The sequence below is a fragment of the Astyanax mexicanus genome, chromosome 13 (assembly GCF_023375975.1).
Source record: "Astyanax mexicanus isolate ESR-SI-001 chromosome 13, AstMex3_surface, whole genome shotgun sequence".
Taxonomy (NCBI): domain Eukaryota; kingdom Metazoa; phylum Chordata; class Actinopteri; order Characiformes; family Acestrorhamphidae; genus Astyanax; species Astyanax mexicanus.
The window spans coordinates 29,441,749-29,466,972 of record NC_064420.1 but is presented as its reverse complement, the minus strand read 5'-3'; the positions used below and the strand labels follow the sequence as shown (position 1 = coordinate 29,466,972).

General features: G+C 37.5%; 1 protein-coding gene across 4 annotated transcripts in view; it reads right to left on the bottom strand.

Moving 5' to 3' along the window:
- Positions 1–25,224, bottom strand: part of sulf2b (sulfatase 2b) — a 345,428-nt gene that overhangs the window by 153,735 nt on the left and 166,469 nt on the right. For all 4 annotated transcript variants that reach the window (XM_049486337.1, XM_049486339.1, XM_049486338.1 and 1 more), the window contains exon 4: positions 11,876–11,955. The gene's annotated coding sequence lies outside the window, so the exon portion shown is untranslated. The remainder of the gene's footprint in view (positions 1–11,875; positions 11,956–25,224) is intronic.

Genomic DNA, 25,224 nt, shown 5'->3' with positions numbered 1-25,224 from the left:
GTAAGGAGTGTAAGGACTGCCCTGCAATACTGACATCTGATTGGATAACATGAATTTTCTCAAAAAAAGAAAAAGAAAAAAAGAAGAAAATGAAGATGACCAATACTGTGGTACTTTTCACTACTTTACTGCTCTAAAGTTATAAAGTCGTGCTAAAGTAACGAAAGAATGGAGAAAGAGGAGAGAGAGAGAAAGAACAGGAGGAGTCAGACACGGTGCCACTCGGGCGCCACAGAAACAAGATCCAGCTCAGCTCGAGAGAGAGAGAGAGAGAGAGGGAGGGAGAGAGAGAGAAAGAGCAAGAGAGAGGGAGAGAGAGAAGGAGAAAGACAGAAAGTGAAAGAGCAAGTGAGAGAGACAGAGCGAGAGAAAGTGAGAGAGAGAGAAAGAAAGAGAGACAGACAGAAAGAGACATAGAGAGAGACAGAAAGAGATAGAGCGAGAGAGAGAGAGACAGAAAGATAGAAAGTGAGACAGAGCGAGAGAGGGACACAGAGAAAGAGAGAGAGACAGAAAGAGATGGAGAGAGAGAGACAGAGCAAGAGAAAGGGACACCGAGCGAGAAAAAGAGACACAGAGCGAGAGAAAGAGCAAGAGAAAGGGGCATCGAGCGAGAGAGAGAGAGAAACAGAGCAAGAGAGAGACAGAGCGAGAGAGAGAGACAGATCAAGAGAAAGGGACACCGAGCAAAAGAGCGAGAGAAAGAGCGAGAGAAAGGGACACAGAGCGAGAGAGAGAGAAACAGAGCAAGAGAGAGACAGAGTGAGAGAGAGACAGAAAGAGACAGAGCAAGAAAATGAGAGATACAGGGCGAGAGAGAGAGAAAGACAGAAAGAGACAGATCGAAAGAGTGGGAGAAAGAGACAGAGCAAGAGAAAGGGACACCGAGTGAGAAAAAGAGACACCAAGAGAGAGAGAGAGAAACAGAGCAAGAGAGAGACAGAGCGAGAGAGAGAGACAGAGCAAGAGAAAGGGAAACCGAGCGAGAGAGCAAGAGAAAGAGCGAGAAAAAGGGACACTGAGCAAGAGAGAGAGAAACAGAGCAGAGAGACAGAGCAAGAAAATGAGAAAGAGAGACAGAAAAAGACAGAGTGAGAGAGACAGAAGAGACAGAGAGAGAGAGAGATCATCATCATCATCATCATCTCCAATCATCACTAATATCTGTACTGTTATTATTACTATTATATTGATAATAATATATTAACGTTACCTCTTTCACTTATATTTTTCTCTGCTCTGTAGCTTGATTTATGTTTTTTTTTACTTTTATTATTATTTATTTTATTTTTATCTTTTTCTAATATCTGTTTACTTGTATTATTCATTGCTTTGCCAATAGTGTATGTAATTCCATTCATGCCAATAAAGCACCTCTGAACTGAACTAAGAGAAAGAGACAGAAAGAGAGAGAGTGAGAGAGAGAGAGAGAGAGAGAGAGAGAGTTTGAAAAAAAGAGAAAACATCCACTTTTTTTTTCTCACAGGTTGCCTGGGAGGGAGACTAAATATATCCATTAGTGTTGATCTGAAGGGAACATCTGAGGGAGGTGCAGATCCAGAGGTGGCCTGCAGTGCAGCTCACAAACGGTTAAGATTTTTTCTGACAGGGACAGCTGTGTGTGTCGACCTGGTAAGAGACGGAGAGCACCAGGGAGCGCTCTGTGGACAAATGAGGCCTCAGAAAGCACCTGCTCCTCCGTCTGACACCCGCCGGCCTCTTCCTCTCCCTCTTTTCTCCTGCCCTCTGCGTAACCCTGCGACCAGTCAGTCCCTCAAAAACGCTCTGCGGCTCGGCCGGAGCTGCATTACTTTTACTCTTTACGGGAGCTCGTGTAATGGAATTTATGTGAGGGATTTATGCGAGTGTGAGAGCAGTCGTATAAATGTGATTACGTGTAAAACGGAGACGATTTTCACGCTCCGTGCTTCACGGTGCTGTTAGAGGAACCAATGAGGCGAGAAAAAAAAATATTGTACATAATATACACATTTCGTGTGATACAAAACACCATTGCTTTCATTATGCTGTTTAAGGTGAATCTTGAAAGATATCTGTTGGACTACTGTGTGATAATTCACAAATAACCTTAATATGAGTATATGAGAGGGTATCAAATGCATGTTCTACTCAAGTCCAATCAAACCCTCAGCCACAAGTATCCAGATGTTTAAGGAAATTAGATTTTGTGCCTGTATTTTGGCCTCCCGTCCAAAAGACAACACCATTTTCCAAAGGGGAGATTCCCAAAAACTCTTTTGGACATATACTGAACATCCTGAGTGCAAGACAGTATGTGATCATGTACATATACTATAAATGTATCATTAAAAAAGTTACTTTATTTCAGTAATTCAAACGTTTCAAAATGTGAAACTTAGATATTATATAAATGTATTACGCACAGAGTGTTATAATCTATTTTAAGCAATTTTATGTGTTTTATAGTTGATGATTATGAATGACACACAATGAAAACCCAAAAATCAGTGTACCAATTGGTACTTTTGGCAGTGTGGGCAATGTGCCAAGTCCTGCTGGACCTCAAGCAGTTTGGACTGTGTGTTTCTCCACTCTTCCTCCAGACTCTGATCCCTTGATTTACCAATGAAATGTAAAATTTACTGATGATCAGTGATGGTTTGTTTGGAGAGACATGTCATCTGCTGGTGTTGATCCACTGTGTTTTATTATCAAATCTAAAGTCAGTGCAGTGTTTTACCACACAATCTTACAGCACTTCATGCTCCCCTCTGCCCTGACAACTTTTACGGAGATGCGGATTTCATTTTCCAGCAGGAGTTTCACATTATGAACTAAATTACTGAAATAAAGTATGATATCTTATTTTTTTTAAATATGCACTAGTATTTATGAACGTGTGCAAGTGTGCTTTTAGAGAACTAACAGATGAAGCCAGAAAGTGGTGATTAATGTTTCCTAAATCCTTCCTCTACAAGACGTTTGGAAACTGGAGAAAACTGCTACAGGAAGAGTCACGTCTGGCTGACCCACATGGCAACAGCTTCTTTAGCTCTTTAGCTTAGTTTAACCTTGAACCAAGTCTCAGTTTCAGCAGTGAAGAGAAGAATGAATTACAGGTCTGACCAGGTGAAGTGCAGTAATAAAGTCTAAAATCTAAACTGCTAAAATGCTAAAACGCTAAAAATGAAAAAGCAGCTTGTGTGGGCCATACAGCACTGCTACTGCACTAATAAACAATTGAAGTGCTCTAAAATGTTTGACTTTAAGTGTATAATACCAGTTTTGAATCAATTTCTAAACCACAGTGAAGTCATGTGACTGTGCTATCTGTGCTATTCCTAAACTGTGTCAGAGCTCTTATGGGTTCTGTAATTGTAATGTATAGAGATGAAACAGGGCTGTTTTATTTAATAAATGTCCAAAAACATTAAATGTTCTATGTATATGAGTCATTCGATAATGCTAAACACAGACTAGGGGTGGGCAATATTATATCGTATACAATATATCGTGACACAGAAATATCATGATATTAAAAATCCATATCGTGATAATAGGGATGGTTTGTCTTAAAAGGAGTCCATTATTTACTGTGAAGCTTTAAGTGTATTTATTGTATAATTGTCTTAGTTTATAGTTTTAGTTTGCAGTTTATATGCATGAAAATATTCTGCAATATTTTTTGCTGCATTATATTATTTTTATGATTATACTGTTATACTATTATACTATATTCCTGAAATTAATGAATCATTTTTCTGTTTTCCTATTTTGCCAAGTATATCGTTATCGCAAAAATACCCTGAAATATCGTGATATTATTTTAGAGCCATATCGCCCACCCCTAACACAGACTACCTGCAGTGAATGCAGTCAGAATGTTATTTACTAGTATTTAAAAAACCCTGCAAATTAGATCTTCATAAAGATAGAAGAAAGTGTGAGTAGAAAAGTGTGTTACCATGTCATCACTCAACATCTGTCCCACAGAGTGGCAGACACACTTCAAAGTTTGTGATTTTTCCACTGCTCATATTCACAACTTTAACGCTGGTTGTTTTCTGTACCTGATTTTCAGATTAGCTTCTGATTTTGGAGGCTGTTATCTTATTTACACTCCCCAATTTAGAGCAGAGCGCAAAACTTTACAAACTTTTTTACCCCAAAACTTAGAATAAAAGCAGAGGAACGTTTATTTAAAGATAATGAAGTGCTTTATTTTTTTTTATTTTTTTTAGCTTGAATGTACTTTTATTTTAGTTCAAGTTTACATTACTAATAATAAGAGGAAATGCAAAACTAAATTCAGTAACACCTTTATGAATGTCGTGTCTATAAGACTCTGTAAACATAGTAATATCGTAACTCTATAACATAGAAACTATAAACATAATCATACCATATTATAATCCGTTCATTAGGCATTATAAACATGGCTATACATATTTATAAAACTCCAAAACAGCAATTTTAGAGGAAAGAGATAAAACCTTAGCTTTCAATGGAAGTCAATGTAAAAACAGTTTATTTCAGGTAATTTTGAACAAATTATTTACTGTATGTCCATACATCAATAAATTTTAACACATTATAAAGGACAGTAGGTTTGTTGAAATAATGTAGAAATCTAAAAGTCTACAAAAATTGAGATGCTTGTTTTTCATTAGCTAGTGACGATGTGCTTTGCTTATAACATGACATTTACAGAAAGTGTTACCAAATATTTTTGGAGAGGTACAAAAAGAGCTATTAGTAAATCATTAATATTTATTTCAATAAAATAATTCTGTTTTCAAATTCTTTTACAATTTGAGTGTATTTTACTTCAATTTAAACCATGCAATATAATCTATAATTTTTATTATACAATATTGTAAAGGGAGGGAAAAGGCCATTTTTTTTTATTTTTTTGGGTAACTTTTTATTCATTTTAAATATCTAACATTAATAATAAATGTAAAAATGGTTTAACAAATATAAATACAACTATAAAATAAAGTATTCACATATAAAAGTAACTTGTGTATTTAAACATGTTTATTTGAAACCCCACTGTAGAAAATACATATTAATAAATAATTAATAATTGTTTAATTAGGTGTAAAAAATAAAATGTACATTTATTTTAAAAGAATAGATCAAAGAACTATGGATTTATTGCCATAATTTGTATCTATTTTATTTAAAAATAAAAGTATATTATATAATATAGATTTTTATACTATTTATTATATATAAACATATTAAATAAACTATAAAAAGCTAAAATGCCATATATAAAATGTTTAAAAAATAATTTTACATTATAAAATTATAAAAAATATGATTTATTGTCCATTTCTGTTTATGTACATATTTTATTACTTATCATTTAAATAATACAAAATAACAATTAACGATTGGTTGAATCATGCTTTTTTAATATTAATATATGTTTAAATGCATAATAAAAAACTGAATATATAAACCTGAAAATTATTTATTATTATTTATACATTTCATTTAAAACAAAGTTGTATTCTTTTTATTATTAGGGAAAAAAATAAAATGTAAACATATAAAAAATGGTTTATGAACTTCTTGGACTACCTGCATTTCGACAGTGGTACACTTTGCTTTCTCATGCTTGACTTTCTTTCTTTCTCTCTCTCTCAGTGCTGATGAGGCAGAGGGGTGACAGTAGGATGAAGGATGTGGCGTGTGGGTGGGGTGGGTGGAGGGGGTGGGTGAAGGTGCTAAATCACAGCTGTTGCTGTGCGCTTTGGAGAGCTTATGGCTGGAGCTCTCATCTGGGAACATGGCCATTCATCTCCCTCTGCTTCAAACTCCTAATGACCCCTCACAGCACGAGGGACCACAAGGCACACACACACACATACACACACACACACTTACACACAGCTATATTTGTAAGCGTTTTACTAACTGCTATTAAACTATACAGAATATTATGACCTTCTTGTTTCTAAACCAGTTTCCCAAAAGCATCTCAGAGTGTATTCACACTAAGCACAGTTTGGTTAAATCGTGCTGGAGCACAGTTCTGCCCCCTCCCCACTCCCCCACTGGCCTGCACTCACACTGCATTTAAACAATCCGTGCCCGAGCACACTTATATCACTACCTACTGCTTAGTGGGCTTGCCGGTGTCCAATTCAGCACCCCCGCCATGAAAAGCACCCTCTCTTGGGAATGCTTATGCACCGTCTTCTTGATAAAATGGAGATAATCTGCTTTAATTTACTTAGACTAACACCACAAAATAATGGGAATAAGCGAAGATGGTAACATTAGGACTGTGAAATAACGCTAATACTCTCCTCTCCTGTTTTGTGGAGTCGTCTTCAGGTGAAAGCTGCACATTTTTTGAGCATTTCTGTTTGTTTTTGCTGGGTGGTGTTGGTTTTAGCTAGCCGGCTGGACTGTGGTTAGGTTAGCGTAGCTTGCTTTATCTCAGCATTAACTGTTAAATTACCGTTCTGGCGGTTAGACGGCATTAGCTGGTGCCGGTGGAGGTGAGGATTCAAAACTGTACTGTGTATATAAATACGCCGTTACTCTGCAACGCGTGGGCGGAGTGATACAGGTTTAGTGTGAGAAGGATGTGATGTTATCACAAATATCAGCACGGCTAGAACACTTCTCAACCAATCAGATTGTGAGGTCGGAACTAACTGTTGTATAATTAATATTATCATCCGACATCCTGATGTATTAAAACAGATATAAAAGAAAATGGACTTTAGAGAACGTTCAAATGTTCAGCTGGTCCTGGTGTTGTGAAATACTGTTCTTGGTTAAATCCCACAGACCGAGTTTGTCCTGATGTGGTTTTCCTCTGTAAGGGTCTGGCTGGGATGTTGCTCCCAGTGGGAGAAGCTGTGTGGTTTTGGAACGCTCTGGTTTGGCTCTGGTCTGGCTCTGATGTTCGTGAGCACTGGCTGTGTCAGTCCTGCTCCCACTGTGAGTGTGTGGTGGTGCTTGAGAAAGTCTTGAGAACATTATTTTATTTATTACTGGTGTGTCGTCTGTTTCTGTGCTTTTTCAAAATGAATGCAGTCAAATTCTACTTCTATTTGGGTTCGGTCAAACCACGGTCAGCCAGTGGTTCCCTACCCTTGTTTTAGAGTGTTTTGGCCTCGCATTTTAGTTTTCCTTTAGCTTTCACACATTAAACCGAAATTATATCGTGGTTGTATCCTATCAAAATGGGTTAACGAACATCGACAGTAGCTAAACTTGTGTTGAAAATCTCTGGAAAAAATAAGAGACCACTTAAAATGTATTATAATTATAATCAAAAGAAAGATGGATGATCACAAGCCATCAAACCAAGCTGAACTGCTTGAATTTTTGCACCAGGAGTGGCATACAAAGTTATCCAAAAGCAGTGTGTAAGACTGGTGGAGGAACACATGCCAAGATGCATGAAAACTGTGATTTAAAACCAGGATTGTTCCATCAAATATTGCTTTATGAACTTGTTTTCTTTGTATTATTTGAGGTCTGAAAGCTCTGCGTCTTTTTTTTTGTTATTTCAGCCATTTATCATTTTCTGCAAATAAATGCTCTAAATGACAATATTTTTATTTGGAATTTGGGAGAAATGTTGTCCGTAGTTTATAGAATAAAACAACAATGTTCATTTTATTTAAACATATACCTATAAACAGCAAAATCAGAGAAACTGATTCAGAAACTGGAGTGTACTCTTAATTTTCTTTTTTCAGAGCAACCAATAAGCTAACTTAGAATAAACTAGTTAAAAGCTCCACTAGAACCTCTAGAACTGGCTAGAGCTTTGAAGTATTCCTATTGACCCATATTTCTTCCACTTCACAATTGTATGCCACTTTGTGTTGGTCTTTACCATTAAATTCCAATGAAATATATATTTACGTTTGTGGTTGTAATGTGAGAAAATATGGAACCGTTCAAGGGGTAGGAATACTTTTGTAAGCCACTGTACTTATTTTTCTATTTTTATGGACGACGACAACAGTTATGCAGTTTCAGGCTTCACTGTTCAAGGTCAAGGTATAAGTACTCAAGTAATCTAGGTAACAGCAAACCAATTCAATCTATTTCATTTTCCAGTGTGAACACAACATTAAGACTAAAACCAATAATCCACACTGTTTGTTACATCACACAACTGCTTGATATACACTGTAAACCCATACGTTGTTTGAACTCAAATGATTTTTCAAATTAGATGTTTCTAAACAATACTAAACTATTTTGAGTTAGTTGAACATTTGTGGTCACATTTACATTTAAACTGACTTCTTTGAGTTCAATAGTAACTGAGTTTAGTCTGTTGTCATTAACAGCTTCTTTTCCATTGGCTTCTGTCACAATCTATTTGCATACTGGGTGTGTCCAACAGTTTCTGACTAACACTCACCATCAGTGTGTAGTGATTCACCCTCTGAAATAAATCAAGTGGTAACACTTTATAATACCTTTCGGTACCACTTTAAATTAGCACTACCTTTATAAAGGGTTTATAAATGGTTTAGTTCATTAATGGTTACTAATTAGGTTGTAAATGCCTTAAAAATCATTAATTTATAACACATACGTAGAAATGTACGTAGACCTGTTGTTTGCCAAATAGTGAACCCACAGCCACATAACTGATTTTTAATGATTTTTAAGGCATTTACAACCTAATTAGTAACCATTAATAAACTAATTGTAAACCATTTATAAACCCTTTATAGAGGTAGTCTTATTTTAAAGTGGTACCTAACTTTCATTAGTATGTTATTAACTAATGTTTAGTAGTGAATTAATGCACATTAATAGATAGATAGATAGATAGATAGATAGAATATGGATATTTATATTAAGAAATGTTAGCAAATCATAAGCTCATCAGAAATGAAACATTAATAAGTTACTAGTTAATACTAATTTTAAACTGGGCAAATGTTTATTAATCACAGTTCATTTTGCCAATGCGATCTTTAGTATGTACAAATGTGATAGCAACTTTTTTGTTTTTTTTTAAATGTGAAAAATAACAGTTATTAATCGTTAGTTATTTGGTATGATGTTTTAATTTATGCTAACTCAATTTTCATTACCTATCACTAAAAATTTGAGCAAACCGGTAAACTGAACTTATACGGTCCTACAGTATAACAAAAATAAAAATATGTAATCAGCTTCCCCTTTTTGTAATAACTTGATGTTTTAAGTTATGCTAGCTTAAGTTTTCATTACCCATTACTTAACTTTTTAAAGGCAACCGGTTTCCTCAATTTTTTTAAAGTAAATTCCACTTATCCGGGCTTATAGTGTATAAAGTTTTATAAAGTTTTAAGGCAGGAAACGGGATAGAAATCCGTGTTTTACAATTCTGTACACGATACTAATAAAAAAAATTCAATGTTCTCTTCAGGTCGGTTTAGTTTCAGAGAGATAAATTTCATTTGTGATCAATTCTAATGAAGTTGGCTGATCTTTAAAGAGCTTTACTTTTAAAAAAAAGCCAAAAAAAAGGCAGCTTAATCAAAACAGCTCGGCTTGACTTTTTTAATCAATAAATTTAATTAAATTATTATTTTTTTAGCTGCATTTCGTTAGAGACGCAGATACTGTACCTATCCAGCCTGCAGTCCTTGAGCTAAATAAATTTGACTTTGGGGAAATAGACAATTACTCGGTAGGCGATTGCTTTACCTTTGTTGTGTACGAGGAGGAACGTTTGAGGCCACATCCAAGCAATCAGGCATGGTGTGTGTGTGTGTGTAAATGGCTTTCAAACACACATACACACACACATACAAACACACACACACACACATCCACGCTCAGTCCCCGAGTCCCCCAGGCAATGGTTAGCGGACTCTCTTTGAAGTCAGCCTCCCCGGTCTTTCTCTCTCTCTCTTTTTTCCCGGCCTGTCATTCCCTACTTTTCGCTCTTTTTTATTCCGCTACGCTCTGTCCTGCTACAAAAGAGAAGCAGGGCTGCTGGCCTACCCTCTGGAGGACGTGGTGAAATAAAAAAAAAAGAAGCAGGGGAAGAGGGAGAGGAGTCGTCCTGAAAGTGTCGACTTTTATCAAGCCGTTCTGCACGCGCTCATTTGAAGTCGAGGCTTTTTCGTCTTCTCCTCTTTACTGCTAAAAAGCGCTTTGCCAGGTTTGGCACATGCGGCTTTCTCTTCAATTCCTAAACACTGCCAAATAGAAGAAGATGAACTAGAAGGAAACTAATAGTCTGCTACTCTCCTAAAATAATATATTTATGATATGTGTAGATCTGTTAAGATATGTCAATTGTCATCGGACGGGAGCTAGTTATCGTGTCCAGTGACTTTTGCCTGTCTCATTGAAGCCTAATGCCTGGTTCACACTACACGATTTTATCGTCAACAAAAATTCTGCTTGGAAGGAAATTAGGTATCACTCAGTGTAGTGTGAACTACAGAAAAACGCTTGCCGAGCCATCGCTGACTGATCACTGACAAGTCACAGACTCCCGGCAAATATTCAACATGTTTAATATCTGACTCAGTCAGCGACTAGGAGTCAGGAGCAGCGGCTACATACAGCCAATGAGATCACAGAAAGAGAGATACACCAGAGCTGTTTATGGAGACTCTGACCACTTTTTGTTCTCCCTGTTATATCAGTAAATGACTGTTAAACTCTAGAGGAAGCCAGTGAGTGAGTCCTCTATGAAAAGGGGTGAATGGAACTAAAATCTAAAAACTTTAAATAAAAAATAATTATGACCTACTTACTCTGAATATTTCTTTCATTTTAGAAAGCAGAATAATGTATTTTATAAAAAAAAAAAAAAACTAAGAAAGTGTTTCTGTGTATTTCAGTTTATCTACAGTAAACAGGTTTTACACTGTAAAGCACTAGCATTACCGCTACTGTGAGCTGGTTGGCGAGCTGATCCTGGAGACACAGGTAGAGCATGTTTAAAAGGCATATAACGTATAACTTATTTATTTTAGACTCACTGTTAGTGCATATTCTCCTCTATAGAGATACTCTGGCATGGCATCGTGTTCTAGTTCTCATGTGCGTTTAGTTCAGGTGTGTTCTCGTGGCGACTCAGGACTCAGGGTTACAGCACAACCAGTAGTGTAGTGTGAACAGCACAACGACTAAAGTCTCAAAAAGTCATGTAGTGTGAACCTGACATAAGAATCTGTGTGATTTCGGCCTGAATTGCTTGTCTTTTTACATCCAGACAACTCCAGACAGATGCTGCCAGTCATAATCATCAATTAAATCTGGACAGGATAAGTTTTCACTTCTACTCAGTGATAAAACTCACATGACATCGCGTTCAGTAGCTCCTCCATTTCCACTCCCTGTTGTGTTTACATGGATCTCCGTGGAAACGTGCGCCCAAAGTGTAATTACGCTGCATGGCAGTGGACAAATAGCTCTTTTATTAAACTCGAGGTGATGAAACTCAGATATGTGAGTGCGGATGGGAATTAAATTACTGGAGGACCATGGAGTTCAACCTGCAATTTTCTCAGAGGACATCTGAGAAAAACACGCACATGGTGGTTCCAGACGGGAATAAAATCACAGAGGACCCACCATAAAAGAGAAAAATACCCCGGACAGGGCTTACGCCATATTGCTACTATACACGTGAAACTGTAGATTGAAGAATGTTAATTGCCATCATCAATAAATATCAAAAATCACATCGTCAATAAACACCAGTGACCCAACTTTAATTTCTGTCATACATGCCCATGCAATGACACTGCCTCCACCATGTTTGACAGGATCATGAACAATTGTGCCCCTTAACGGGCTAATCTTGGCTTCATTGGTACAAAGAATAGCTTTCATAGCAGAGTGCAATCTGGTCTTTGGTTTGCATAGATAATAAGGATACACCTACCTTTTTGAGAATGTTCACCAAAGAAAGAATTCTGGCTCTGGGTCTTGCTTTTTGTCTGCCTGGGTTCGTCAGAGCATTCTCTGTCAAAAAAATGAAAACAAAAATGACATTTAATTGTTGATTCGTTCATTTGAAAAAAAATCTGCACTTGCTTGTTTTTTTCCCAGCCAAATGATGGCCTCCTTCTTTGGGACTTTTTATTGACAAATATGTATGAATGAGACTGTATGTATATATCACTGCATTCAAATGCTCTGTAATAAATATCTACCATATTTTTCCCCTATTTAACTAGGCTGAGGTACTTTGTTGCTGGACAAGAACTAAACTAGCATCATGTCCCATGACTTCTGCCAGGACTTATGGAATATAAAGAATGCTGCACTGCAATTGAATGTAGATATGATTGCTGTCCGATCGCATGGACAATTCTAGCCAGATGCCTCCGGTCACGATACATAGTAACGCGTTACTCTAATCAGACCCTTTTTTCCGTTTTTATTTTTTTCTAACACATTACTATTTACAATCCAGTAATCAGATTAAAATTACTTATCCAAGTCACTGTATGTTACTTTTTTGTCATTTTCCTTAGAAAAAAGATATTGTATAGCGTGATGTTGCTGGATATGTTGAAAGGATGGAGCAGAAAGATGTTCACAGTCTTTGCTTTATTGCTGGAACTGTCAGACGCAACCACACCAAAATAACAACAGGCTAGCGAGCTAACAAGCTAACACCAGGCTAAAACTAGCACTCGGGCTCAACACACACACTCACACACAGACCCTGCACTCTCTGCATCTCACACACACACACACACAAACAATAGGAGAGGATATAGGAGAGAGATATGTTTTTTTTTTTTTAAAAGGAACATAGTTACTTTAAAAATCAAGTAATTAAGTTACTTTTTAAAGGGGTGATAAGTAATCAGATTACTTTTTCAAAATAAATGTGCCATTACTGGTTGGTAATGACTTCTGTGAAGTATTCCCAATTCATAGTGACCCTGTAGATCGAGAAGAAATGATTTCAGATTATGAAAAGCATAATTGCTTTTTTTAGAGTACTAGAAAATAAATAAAATATATCTACAATCAAGCAGTGGAACCAGCCTTTCCTCTGCCACAGTTACAGGGTACGGGGTAATTGCTGCCATCACACTGACAACTTAAATGTTCTGACTTTTATGAAGAATGACTAGTGAAGTTTTCCATTAACTCTTCTATTTCTGCTCCATTCTTTTACTGGCCTCACACCCCCACCTCTTTCCATCTCTCTCTCTCTCTCTCTCTCTCTCTCTCTCTCTCTCTCTCTCAGACAGCAGTAAATGAGTGGATGCCCCAGGCCACAGTCACAGCAACTCAAGGGTTCAGGAGCAAGAGGATGACATCTTAGAGGACATGCTGACTTTGCACTTTCTGCCCCATTGAGTGTGTGTGTGTGTGTGTGTGTGTGTGTGTGTGTTAGAGGGGGAAAAAGAGAGAAGGAGAGAAAGAGAGTCAAGGAGAGTGTGAGAGAGACATTAAGAGAGAGAAAGCACTGGATATTGACATCAGAGAAGCTGTAGAATAAAGTATAGGTAGTGGAGTTATTCCTCAGTTGCTGTTGTCTGGGGTGTTACACTGGTTTCAGATTCACACTGGAGCTAAAAGAAGTCACACTGGCTACAGACAGATGTAGGAAAATGCATTTGTGTGTGTGTGTGTGTGTGTATGTGTGTATGTGTGTGAGAGAGAGAGCACTAAACAGGGGTCCTTTTCCCATTTTCTATAATTAGCCATTTTTCTTTACAGGAAAAATAATATGAACTCCAGAAGTCGATAAAAATGGTGTTTGTAGATATCTTATGCTCATAGATATACTGAGTTATCCTTCTGACCACTAAAAAGCTAAATCAGATTTACATACTGTAGCACTAACCACATCTTAGCCAGGATAGCTTAGTTTAGCTTAGCTTAGCATAGCCATGTTCTGTTCTACCACCGAAATATATAAGACATAATATGTCCCATATCATTCACAGTGTTTTATATATATACAGCTCTGGAAAAAAATAAGAGAGCACTTAAAAATGATGAGTTTCTTTGATTTTTACCAAGTTGAAAACCTCTGGAATATAATCAAGAGAAAGATGGATGATCACAAGCCATCAAACCAAACTGAACTGCTTGAATTTTTACACCAGAAGTGGCATAAAGTTATCCAAAAGCAGTGTGTAAGACTGGTGGAGGAGAACATGCCAAGATGCATGAAAACTGTGATTAACACCAGGGTTATTCCACCAAATATTGATTTCTGAACTCTTAAAGCTTGTTTTCTTTGCATTATTTAAGGGCCTAAAAGCTCTGCATCTTATTTTTTTGATCTACGAAAAATGATCGGGATAAAATCATGTAGCATGAACCTGGCATACCTAGCTGAGCGCTAGCCAGACTGAGAATTGGGCCTAAATCAAAGCTAGAATCTTAACATGTTGTGCTCAATAAAACCATGCAAACATGTATATTGTTTGTGTGGTATATGTTTAAGCAGACTGTGTTTGTCTATTGTTGTGACTTTTAACACATTTTTTGACCAATTTATGCAGAAATCCAAGTAATCCCCAAGGGTTCACATACTTTTTTGGACAAAAAAAAAAAATCTCGGAAAGCTGCGGAAAAGCGGAGGTGGGCTATTCAACAAAGGTTATCACTCTTTATCATGTTTTACTACACCTAAAGTCAATTTTACACCAGACTTCTCCTTTAAGTGTGTGCTGGTTTGCTCTAGTCTGCAGATTTTTCATCAGTCTACACTTTGAGTCTACAGTTGTAAAGAGAATCAAATGATGATCCTCACAGCAGACAGTGGATCAGTGGCGAGCACATCTGTGCCTCTCTTCTTCTCTTCAGGTTGTCTGTCTCCTCTGACTGCACAGCTCCTGAATAAGAAGGTTTCTTCACAGGTCTCCTGGTTATCTGCTCCCCCGAGCAGCACTGTGATCTGTGTACATCTGCAGCGCAACTTCATACAGCAGCGTGTGAACTGTACCACTGCCTCTGCGTCTGCATCCGGTAACAGCACTCTAATATTAGTGAGAGCACGTGTGATTTGGGTGTGTGAGAGAGATAAGAGGTTGATAAGTGGGTGGCTGAGGAAGGAGCACAGTCTGCACAGGCGTTTTTTTCCTAAGAACAGTTCTGAGCACAGAAAGTACCTCTTCTCTTGCAAAATCTGTTTCTTTCTTTCTCTCTCTCTCTTTATCTCTTGCCCTCCTCACCTGTCTTTTCTCTTTATTCTTAAGTTTTACTTGACAAACTTAAGTTTTAATAGACACAGGCTGATTAAACTCATAACACACACAGAATATATATATATATATATATATATATATATATATATATATATATATATATATATATATATATACACATATATATTAGGGTGACCAAATGTCCGTATTTCCCGGGACATGTCCGTATTTCAATTTGCCTATGATAGCTTTAAAAATAAAGAAAACGTAAAAAAATAATAAAATACAACAAACAAACCCCCCCCCCCAAAAAAAACAAAAAAAACAATGTAAATTAACACTTCTGGCTAACTGCTGCTCTTATAATATCATTTAAGAACACGGCAAAAAAAAAAAAAAAAAAAACTCATTTATGTAATTCACGTAAAAAAGTTACTGTAAAAAAGTGACGGCCTATTTAAAAAGCAACAGATGTTGTTCATTTTTAACATTTCTAACATATTTAGGATGTTTTTTTACACACTTTTTTCACTCCCACAACCTTAATCCTTTACAGCTTCAAAAACATGTATTATGCAAATTAGGTGTTGACGTCATTTAGCGACTCCACCAAACCACCCCATCCCCCACCCCCCCCTGCTCCCAGGTGTCCTGGTTTACCCAAATGAAAATATGGTCACCCTAACATATATGTTTGCATGGTTTTATGGAACACAACATGTTTTAACATTCACAATGAAGGGGAAGACTAGGGGTAGACAATGCGCAATCGTTCCCCAATTCTAGCTTTGATTTAGGCCCAATTCTCAGTCTGGCTAGTGCTCAGCTAGGTATGCAAGATTCATGCTACACAATTTTAGGATTTTAGCCCAGTTTTTCAGTCACCGCTAATTTTTTGTAGAAAAAGAAAATCATAGTCCACGAGGGAAACCCATGCAGACACAAGAAAAACATGGAAACCCCACCCAGACAGGGACTTGAACCCAAAACCCAGGCCCTGGGAGGAAAACGTCCATACTAATAACCCACTGTGCCGACCAAAACATCCATCATAAGAACTGTATAGTAATAAATCAAGTAATAAATATGTTGTTCACAATAACAGAACCACTGAAACCACATAGTGTTCATCACCCAGTTCAAGGCTTTTCCCATGAGCAGTCCTTCTCAGAACAAAAAAATACTCAATAACAATAGCCTTAAAAGAATAATAGGACACATGTGTCTGTGTGTTTTATATATACATCTCTGGAAAAAAAAAAAACAAGAGAGCACTTAAAAATGATGAGTTTCTTTAATTTGACCAAATTAAAAACCTCTGGAATATAATCAAGAGGAAGATGGATGATCACAAGCCATCAAACCAAGCTGAACTGCTTGAATTTTTACACCAGGAGTGGCATAAAGTTATCCAAAAGCAGTGTGTAAGACTGGTGGAGGAGAACATGCCAAGATGCATGAAAACTGTGATTAACACCAGGGTTATTCCACCAAATATTGATTTCTGAACTCTTAAAGCTTGTTTTCTTTGCATTATTTAAGGGCCTAAAAGCTCTGCATCTTATTTTTTTGATCTACGAAAAATTATCGGGATAAAATCATGTAGCATGAACCTGGCACACCTAGCTGAGCGCTAGCCAGACTGAGAATTGGGCCTAAATCAAAGCTAGAATCTTCACATGTTGTGTTCAATAAAACCATGCAAACATATATATTGTTTGTGTGGTATATGTTTAAGCAGACTGTGTTTGTCTATTGTTGTGACTTTTAACACATTTTTTGACCAATTTATGCAGAAATCCAAGTAATCCCCAAGGGTTCACATACTTTTTTGGACAAAAAAAAAATCTCGGAAAGCTGCGGAAAAGCGGAGGTGGGCTATTCAACAAAGGTTATCCCTCTTTATCATGTTTTACTACACCTAAAGTCAATTTTACACCAGACTTCTCCTTTAAGTGTGTGCTGGTTTGCTCTAGTCTGCAGATTTTTCATCAGTCTACACTTTGAGTCTACAGTTGTAAAGAGAATCAAATGATGATCCTCACAGCAGACAGTGGATCAGTGGCGAGCACATCTGTGCCTCTCTTCTTCTCTTCAGGTTGTCTGTCTCCTCTGACTGCACAGCTCCTGAATAAGAAGGTTTCTTCACAGGTCTCCTGGTTATCTGCTCCCCCGAGCAGCACTGTGATCTGTGTACATCTGCAGCGCAACTTCATACAGCAGCGTGTGAACTGTACCACTGCCTCTGCGTCTGCATCCGGTAACAGCACTCTAATATTAGTGAGAGCACGTGTGATTTGGGTGTGTGAGAGAGATAAGAGGTTGATAAGTGGGTGGCTGAGGAAGGAGCACAGTCTGCACAGGCGTTTTTTTCCTAAGAACGGTTCTGAGCACAGAAAGTACCTCTTCTCTTGCAAAATCTGTTTCTTTCTTTCTCTCTCTCTCTTTATCTCTTGCCCTCCTCACCTGTCTTTTCTCTTTATTCTTAAGTTTTACTTGACAAACTTAAGTTTTAATAGACACAGGCTGATTAAACTCATAACACACACAGAATATATATATATATATATATATATATATATATATATATATATATATATATACACATATATATTAGGGTGACCAAATGTCCGTATTTCCCGGGACATGTCCGTATTTCAATTTGCCTATGATAGCTTTAAAAATAAAGAAAACGTAAAAAAATAATAAAATACAACAAACAAACCCCCCCCCCAAAAAAAAAAAAAAAAAACAATGTAAATTAACACTTCTGGCTAACTGCTGCTCTTATAATATCATTTAAGAACACGGCAAAAAAAAAAAAAAAAAAACTCATTTATGTAATTCACGTAAAAAAGTTACTGTAAAAAAGTGACGGCCTATTTAAAAAGCAACAGATGTTGTTCATTTTTAACATTTCTAACATATTTAGGATGTTTTTTTACACACTTTTTTCACTCCCACAACCTTAATCCTTTACAGCTTCAAAAACATGTATTATGCAAATTAGGTGTTGACGTCATTTAGCGACTCCACCAAACCACCCCATCCCCCACCCCCCCCTGCTCCCAGGTGTCCTGGTTTACCCAAATGAAAATATGGTCACCCTAACATATATGTTTGCATGGTTTTATGGAACACAACATGTTTTAACATTCACAATGAAGGGGAAGACTAGGGGTAGACAATGCGCAATCGTTCCCCAATTCTAGCTTTGATTTAGGCCCAATTCTCAGTCTGGCTAGTGCTCAGCTAGGTATGCAAGATTCATGCTACACAATTTTAGGATTTTAGCCCAGTTTTTCAGTCACCGCTAATTTTTTGTAGAAAAAGAAAATCATAGTCCACGAGGGAAACCCATGCAGACACAAGAAAAACATGGAAACCCCACCCAGACAGGGACTTGAACCCAAAACCCAGGCCCTGGGAGGAAAACGTCCATACTAATAACCCACTGTGCCGACCAAAACATCCATCATAAGAACTGTATAGTAATAAATCAAGTAATAAATATGTTGTTCACAATAACAGAACCACTGAAACCACATAGTGTTCATCACCCAGTTCAAGGCTTTTCCCATGAGCAGTCCTTCTCAGAACAAAAAAATACTCAATAACAATAGCCTTAAAAGAATAATAGGACACATGTGTCTGTGTGTTTTATATATACATCTCTGGAAAAAAAAAAAACAAGAGAGCACTTAAAAATGATGAGTTTCTTTAATTTGACCAAATTAAAAACCTCTGGAATATAATCAAGAGGAAGATGGATGATCACAAGCCATCAAACCAAGCTGAACTGCTTGGATTTTTGCAGCAGGAGTAAAGGCATAAATTTATCCAAAAGCAGTGTGTAAGACTGGTGGAGGAGAACATGCCACGATGCATGAAAACTGTGATTAAAAACCAGGATTATTCCACCAAATATTGATTTCTGAACTCATACAGCTTGTTTTCTTTGCATTATTGAAGAGTCTGAAAGCTCTGCATCTTGTTTATTTTTTGTTATTTCAGCCATTTCTCATTTTCTGCAAATAAATCTAAATGTCTGAATGACAATATTTTAAATTGGAATTCGGGAGAAATGTTGTCCATGGTTTATAGAATAAAACAACAATGTTCATTTTACTCAAACACATACAGGGGTTGGGCAGTCAATGAAACTGAAACACCTTTTCATTTTAGTGTGGGAGGTTTCATGGCTAAATTGGAGCAGCCTGGTGGCCAATCTTCATTAATTGCTCATTATTGCACCAGTAAGAGCAGAGTGTGAAGGTTTAATTAGCAGGGTAAGAGCACAGTTCAGCTCAAAATATTGCAATGCACACAACATTATGGGTGACATACCAGAGTTCAAAAGAGGACAAATTGTGGGTGCACGTCTTGCTGGTGCATCTGTGACCAAGACAGCAAGTCTTTGTGATGCATCAAGAGCCACGGTATCCAGGGTAATGTCAGCATACCACCAAGAAGCACCAACCACATCCAACAGGATTAACTGTGGACGCAAGAGGAAGCTGTCTGAAAGGGATGTTCGGGTGCTAACCCGGATTGTATTCGAAAAACATAAAACCACGGCTGCCCAAATCACGGCAGAATTCAGTGTGCACCTCAACTCTCCTGTTTCCACCAGAACTGTCCAACGAGACAATAAAGGTGTTTCAGTTTCATTGTCCAACCCCTGTAGATATAAATACCAAAATCAGAGAAACTGATTCAGAAACTGAAGTGGTCTCTTAATTTTTTAAAAAGCTGTATATATAGCAAGGTCATTCAGCCATGCAGCATCACTATTACACCACCAAAGAAGCATGTCTCTCTTTTACAGGACTTAAAACTCACATGTCTCACATGAGGAATGTGTGTGTGCACGTGTATGTGTGTGTATGTGTGTGTGCATGTATGTGCAGACTGGTATTGTGTGTTTTAGTGTATTTAAAGGATCACATTCGAGCATGCAGTAGTTTTCCCTTGGGGCTGACTATTCTAGTCCGTGCCGCACAAATATAGAATGGATCAGCTTCTCTGGAGTCACTTAAACACTCTCTCTCTCTCTCTCTCTCTCTCTCTCTCTCACACACACACACACACACACACACACACACAAACATTACACACACTCAGACAAAGTGGGATAAGGTAGCACCACATTACCTGAGAATTAATGCCTCATCTGACAGAGCAGAGTGTGTAATTATACAGCTGTCGAGAGAGAGAGAGAGAAAGAAAGAGAGAGAGAGAGATAGAGACAGAGAGAGATTGAGAAAGAGCTCTACTAGAAGACACACAACTGTCTGGAGAGCAGAGGCAGGGAAAAGAGTGGAGAGCATGAAGAAAAGTAGGAGGCTGGATCACATTGTTCCTACTAGAGGAAAAGATGAAGGCGGTGATTGCTTCAAACTGGTCTAGAAACAATCTAAACTAAAAGTCCTCACTGTCCAAATTGATATCTTACTGTGCCTTCTTTATATGGATGATGACATGCTCATGCTTCTCCCCAGTGGCTGAAAGTTTTTTATTTTTTCCCTACATTGTAAATGAATACTCCAAGTCATCCAGACTATGAAGGAACACATAAGGAATCATGTAGAAACTTGGGTTTTGGGTAAAAAATGAAGCTTTTTAGGTTTAAGCTCTTATCTGGGGTGCTGTTAGTTTGCGGTTACTGAAGCTGGGCCAGTTTCATCATAACGTTTTTGATGGTTCTTGAATTTAGTTCTTTGAATGGGTTCTTTGATTTAGTTGAGAATTTCTTGCCATAATTTGGATTAGAACATTACTCAGATAGGGCTATTCACTTTATTCCAACTCTACCTCTTCACACCTTCACAACTGATGTTCTCAAACTCATTAAGAGGCAAACAAAAATCAAGTAATTTGCTTTTGACAAGATTAGCACAGTTGTTAACTGAAAGAAAACCATTCCAGGTGACTCTACCTAAAAATCTACATAAAGCTGACGGAGAATTCCAGCCGATAAGGGCAAAGCTGTCTCTATCTAAGACAATATCTAAAATATAAAACATGTTCAGGTTTGTTTAACACTTTTTTGTTTACTAAATAATTCCATATGTTTTTTTTTTCATAGGTCGGATGAACACTGTGAAAGATGACTGGTACTGGTACTATATAGAATATATACTGTACATGTAATATATGTAGCCTGTGTTTAAAAAAAAAAAAACACAGTTTGTAACTATGTACCAGATAAATCCTAAAGTAAAACTTTGCTTGTTTGGACAAAGTTATTTGTAGCCAATTAATTCTACTTAATGGAACGTATTTATTTAGAGTTTTGTGTTTATGAAAAAATATTAATAGACATTATTGTCTTTGTTTACCAAAAAGTAGTTGAATAAGCAAGAATATTGTTATAAAAATGATAATAGGACATTAGATACATAATAAATTGGGGTACTTTTTCTTTCGATACTTTAGTAGTGTGCATTCCAAGGCAAATACTTCTGTACTTGTACTCAAGTAGATGTACTAAAGTACTTTTACCTGGAGTAATATTTACTTTGGGTTTCTCTACTCCTCTCAGTCCTGTCACTGTCGGTCTGCCTGCCATGGACTGTAGTTCTTTTGATAAAGACTCCATTTCCAAGGATGCACTTGCGCTCAGCCATCCGGACACGCCGGATCACTTGACGCATTGGCGATTGCTTACAGCTGGACTTATGAGTATAAATAGCCCCTGCTTTCACTCCATATGCACCCAATATTAAAACCTTGCGATTCCTTTGTGTTTTGCCATTTTGCTTTCCTACTCTTCTTGCTTTTCCAACTACTCTTCAGCCTAGCCTTTTGTTTATTTAGATTGCTGTTTTGTTACCAACCCGTTTTTGTACTTTGACCTCCCTTTTTTGCATTGTTGTGGATTGCCTATGTATGATCTCCTTGCCTGCTCACTCTGGTATGTTGTTTGTTTATGCTGCCTTTTGGTTATTTGACCCTGCCAGTCCTTGACTATTCTTATAAGCCTGATCCCTTTTTAAATAAACTGTGTGTTTGGTTATAGTGACAACTCCGGTCCTTAAGTACTCAAGTACTCAAATACGTGGTTTGTGTACTTATTCCATCACTGCAATTACACAACTAGACTTTATGGAGGTCAGCAAAAATGATAAAAGCTAAAGAGAAAAATTTACGTAATGGATGCATATTCAAAAATAACTGTCTTAAAAATGTACAAAGCAACCATATTCTGAATACTGCCTTTTTTTTTTTTAAATGCCCCAGTATCCAGCTCAATCCCAGCCCTGGTAACAATAAAACTGATGCTGTAACATGTTGTGTTGAGTGAACAGCGTTGTATTGAGGACTGTTATGACCCAGTAGTCACTGACCTAGACGTTCTACATCACCGACCCGCAGGATTAACAAAGAACCGGGACATACTCAGACATGTTGCACAATGGCATAGAGATTAGCAGGTGCACAAGCACACACTCACGCACCACATGTACTGCTGCAAACCTGATGCACCATTTTTCACATCATTCTTTCACGGTGCAGCATTTGTCAGCATGTGAACACAGCTATCTCTCTCTGTGATATCCTTTCCTTTTCCAATGTAGTATCTTAACTCTGTGTTTACCCGCACCTCTACCTACGATGCAAAAAAGCCACGACTGCATCCTTCTGCTCATCATCTCTATCTCCCTCAGTGCCCCGAGGCCTGAGGCAAACATTAACTGTGCCAAATTGGCCAGTCATGATTCGCATTCTCCCTTTACACAGGGACGCAAAGCTGGAGGGTGAGATTTGTGCGCAGATTTGTGAAAAACACTCTCTGGGGCTGAAGAGGAGGAATGCTTCTAATGAGCACTATAGGTAAGAAGAGCTAATCGACATCATGGTTAGTCAGGAAAATATTGAGGCTTATGCTGAGGTTGTAGGTTTTAAGGTGCTGATATATAGCTAAGAGATACGGATAAAACGGTGGCAATACTTCGCAAAGCAATTAGCCGTGAGATCAGTCGAAATACAGTAGCTATAGCAAAATTATTTTGCTCAAATGTCGATCTTTGATGTCTCAAGAGACGAGATTGAGGTTTTATTTCAAGATCAACTTTGTCACAGATGTTTATTAGGAGTTTAATACGTGATTCCTTTTGTGTCCCTTCACAGTCTGGAACGAATTAAAAAAGGTGTGTCCAACGTTTGACTGGTACTTTATTAGATTCAGACAGAAACTCTCCACATTGGAAAGCCTTTTTCTAAAAGCTCCGTTTTCAGTTTTTTAAGTGGACAGAAGGTCAAAACACAGACAAAAGCCTAAAAAACAGGATTTGACTACAAGCCAGCAAGTAAAAATGTGTTAACAAAAAGATGTGTTAATCTGTTTCCCACATAAAATGATACTCTCTGGTCACACAGCCAATCGTTTTTTTTTTTTCTCTCTTTACAACAGTTTTGTGACGTTTGTAAGGACTTTACGACAAACTGCCCATAAACGTTAAGTCCTAATTTAAAGCTCCTCACTTTATCCTCCTGAGAACTTTGAAAAAAATTGTCTCGCAATTTATGTTTTTTTGTGATTTCCTATCTCTTAGGAGTAAATAAAACAGATTACCATTTAGACTTTTTCAAATTTCTTTTTATTTTTATTTTTATAGCATGTCCACTACAGTGGACATCGGGATTATTTTAATCTACGGAACAATGAAACTTAACAAGTTAAACAATAACAATAATACCAGGATATATTGGACGTTCTGTATTCATTTTAGTTTGCTGAATTTAGGGATTTAAAAGAAACAAGTTCTGTTTATCGGAAAGCTTATTTATTCTCTTTTGCATTCGTTGTGACTTACTTATTTAGATCAACTGTTCTACTGACTCTCATGTGTAGAACAGTTGATCTAAAATCTTTCACTGCTTTTGAAATAAGTTTGAACATTTTTGAAAATATAAGTGTGCTCACTCATATTTAATCTATTCTCGCTCACATTAACTTTGCTCTGCTGCAAAACTGTAAGCGAGAATAGAGTAAATATAATGAGCACATGCATAGTTTGCATGCAAACAAAGGAACGGTGTGACTGTGTAACGGGACGAAATCAAGTGTTTTTTTGGTGGGAGCGGGCAGTAACAAGACTAAAACAAGGGTTTTTTGGTGGGAGCGGGCAGTAACGGGACTAAAACAAGCATTTTTTGTTGAGTCTGGGCAGTAATAGGACAAAAACAAGCGTTTTTTGTGGTGGGAGAAGGCAGTAACGGGACTAAAACAAACGTATTTTGGCAGGAGTGGGAGGTAACGAGACTAAAACAAAAGCATTTTTGGTGACAGTGGGCAGTAACAGGACTAAAACAAGCATTTTTTGGTGGGAGCGGGAAGTAACAGGACTAAAACAAGCGTTTTTTTGGTGGGAGTGGGCAGTAACGGGACTAAAACAAGTGTTTTTTTTGTGGAAGAGGGCAGTAATGGGACTACAATAAGTGTTTTTTGGTGGGGCGGGCAGTAATGGGACTACAACAAGTGTTTTTTGTGGGAAGCGGGCAGTAATGGGAGTAAAACAAGTGTTTTTTTGGTGGAAGCAGGCTGTAACAAGCGTTTTTTGGTGGAAGCGGGCAGTAATGGGACTAAAACAAGCGTTTTTTTTGTGGGAAACGGGCTGTAACAGGATTAAAACAAGCGGGAGCGGCCAGAAGCGGTTTAACAAAGCAGTCCCGTGCAGACCTCTAATGGGGAAAGGTAATATGAGCTAATTTCCTATTATAAATGATCTGCTAATGCAAAGTAACTGTACCACCAGATACTTTACATCCAACTGAATAAAGATTATTCAATCAGGACTGTAATTGCTATTTGTATACGAAGCTCGCCAAGCCAGTGATTAAAACAAAAAGCCCTCGCTAAAGATATGCTGTTACATCCCAACTATAAACTATGAAATACTGATATTTAACAAGATGCCAGGGAAGGCTTCCATGCAGGTGTGCAGCTACAGGATCAGACTGTGTGAAGCCAGTGTGTGTTTTTGGCAGGTGCGGTTGGTAATTTAATCGAGGAAGGTCCAGATCATTGGCCATTGCCAAACAAATGTGCAAAAATGGGCCCCAATACACTCGCCTTCTCCAAACAGCCACACTGTCAATTCAACAA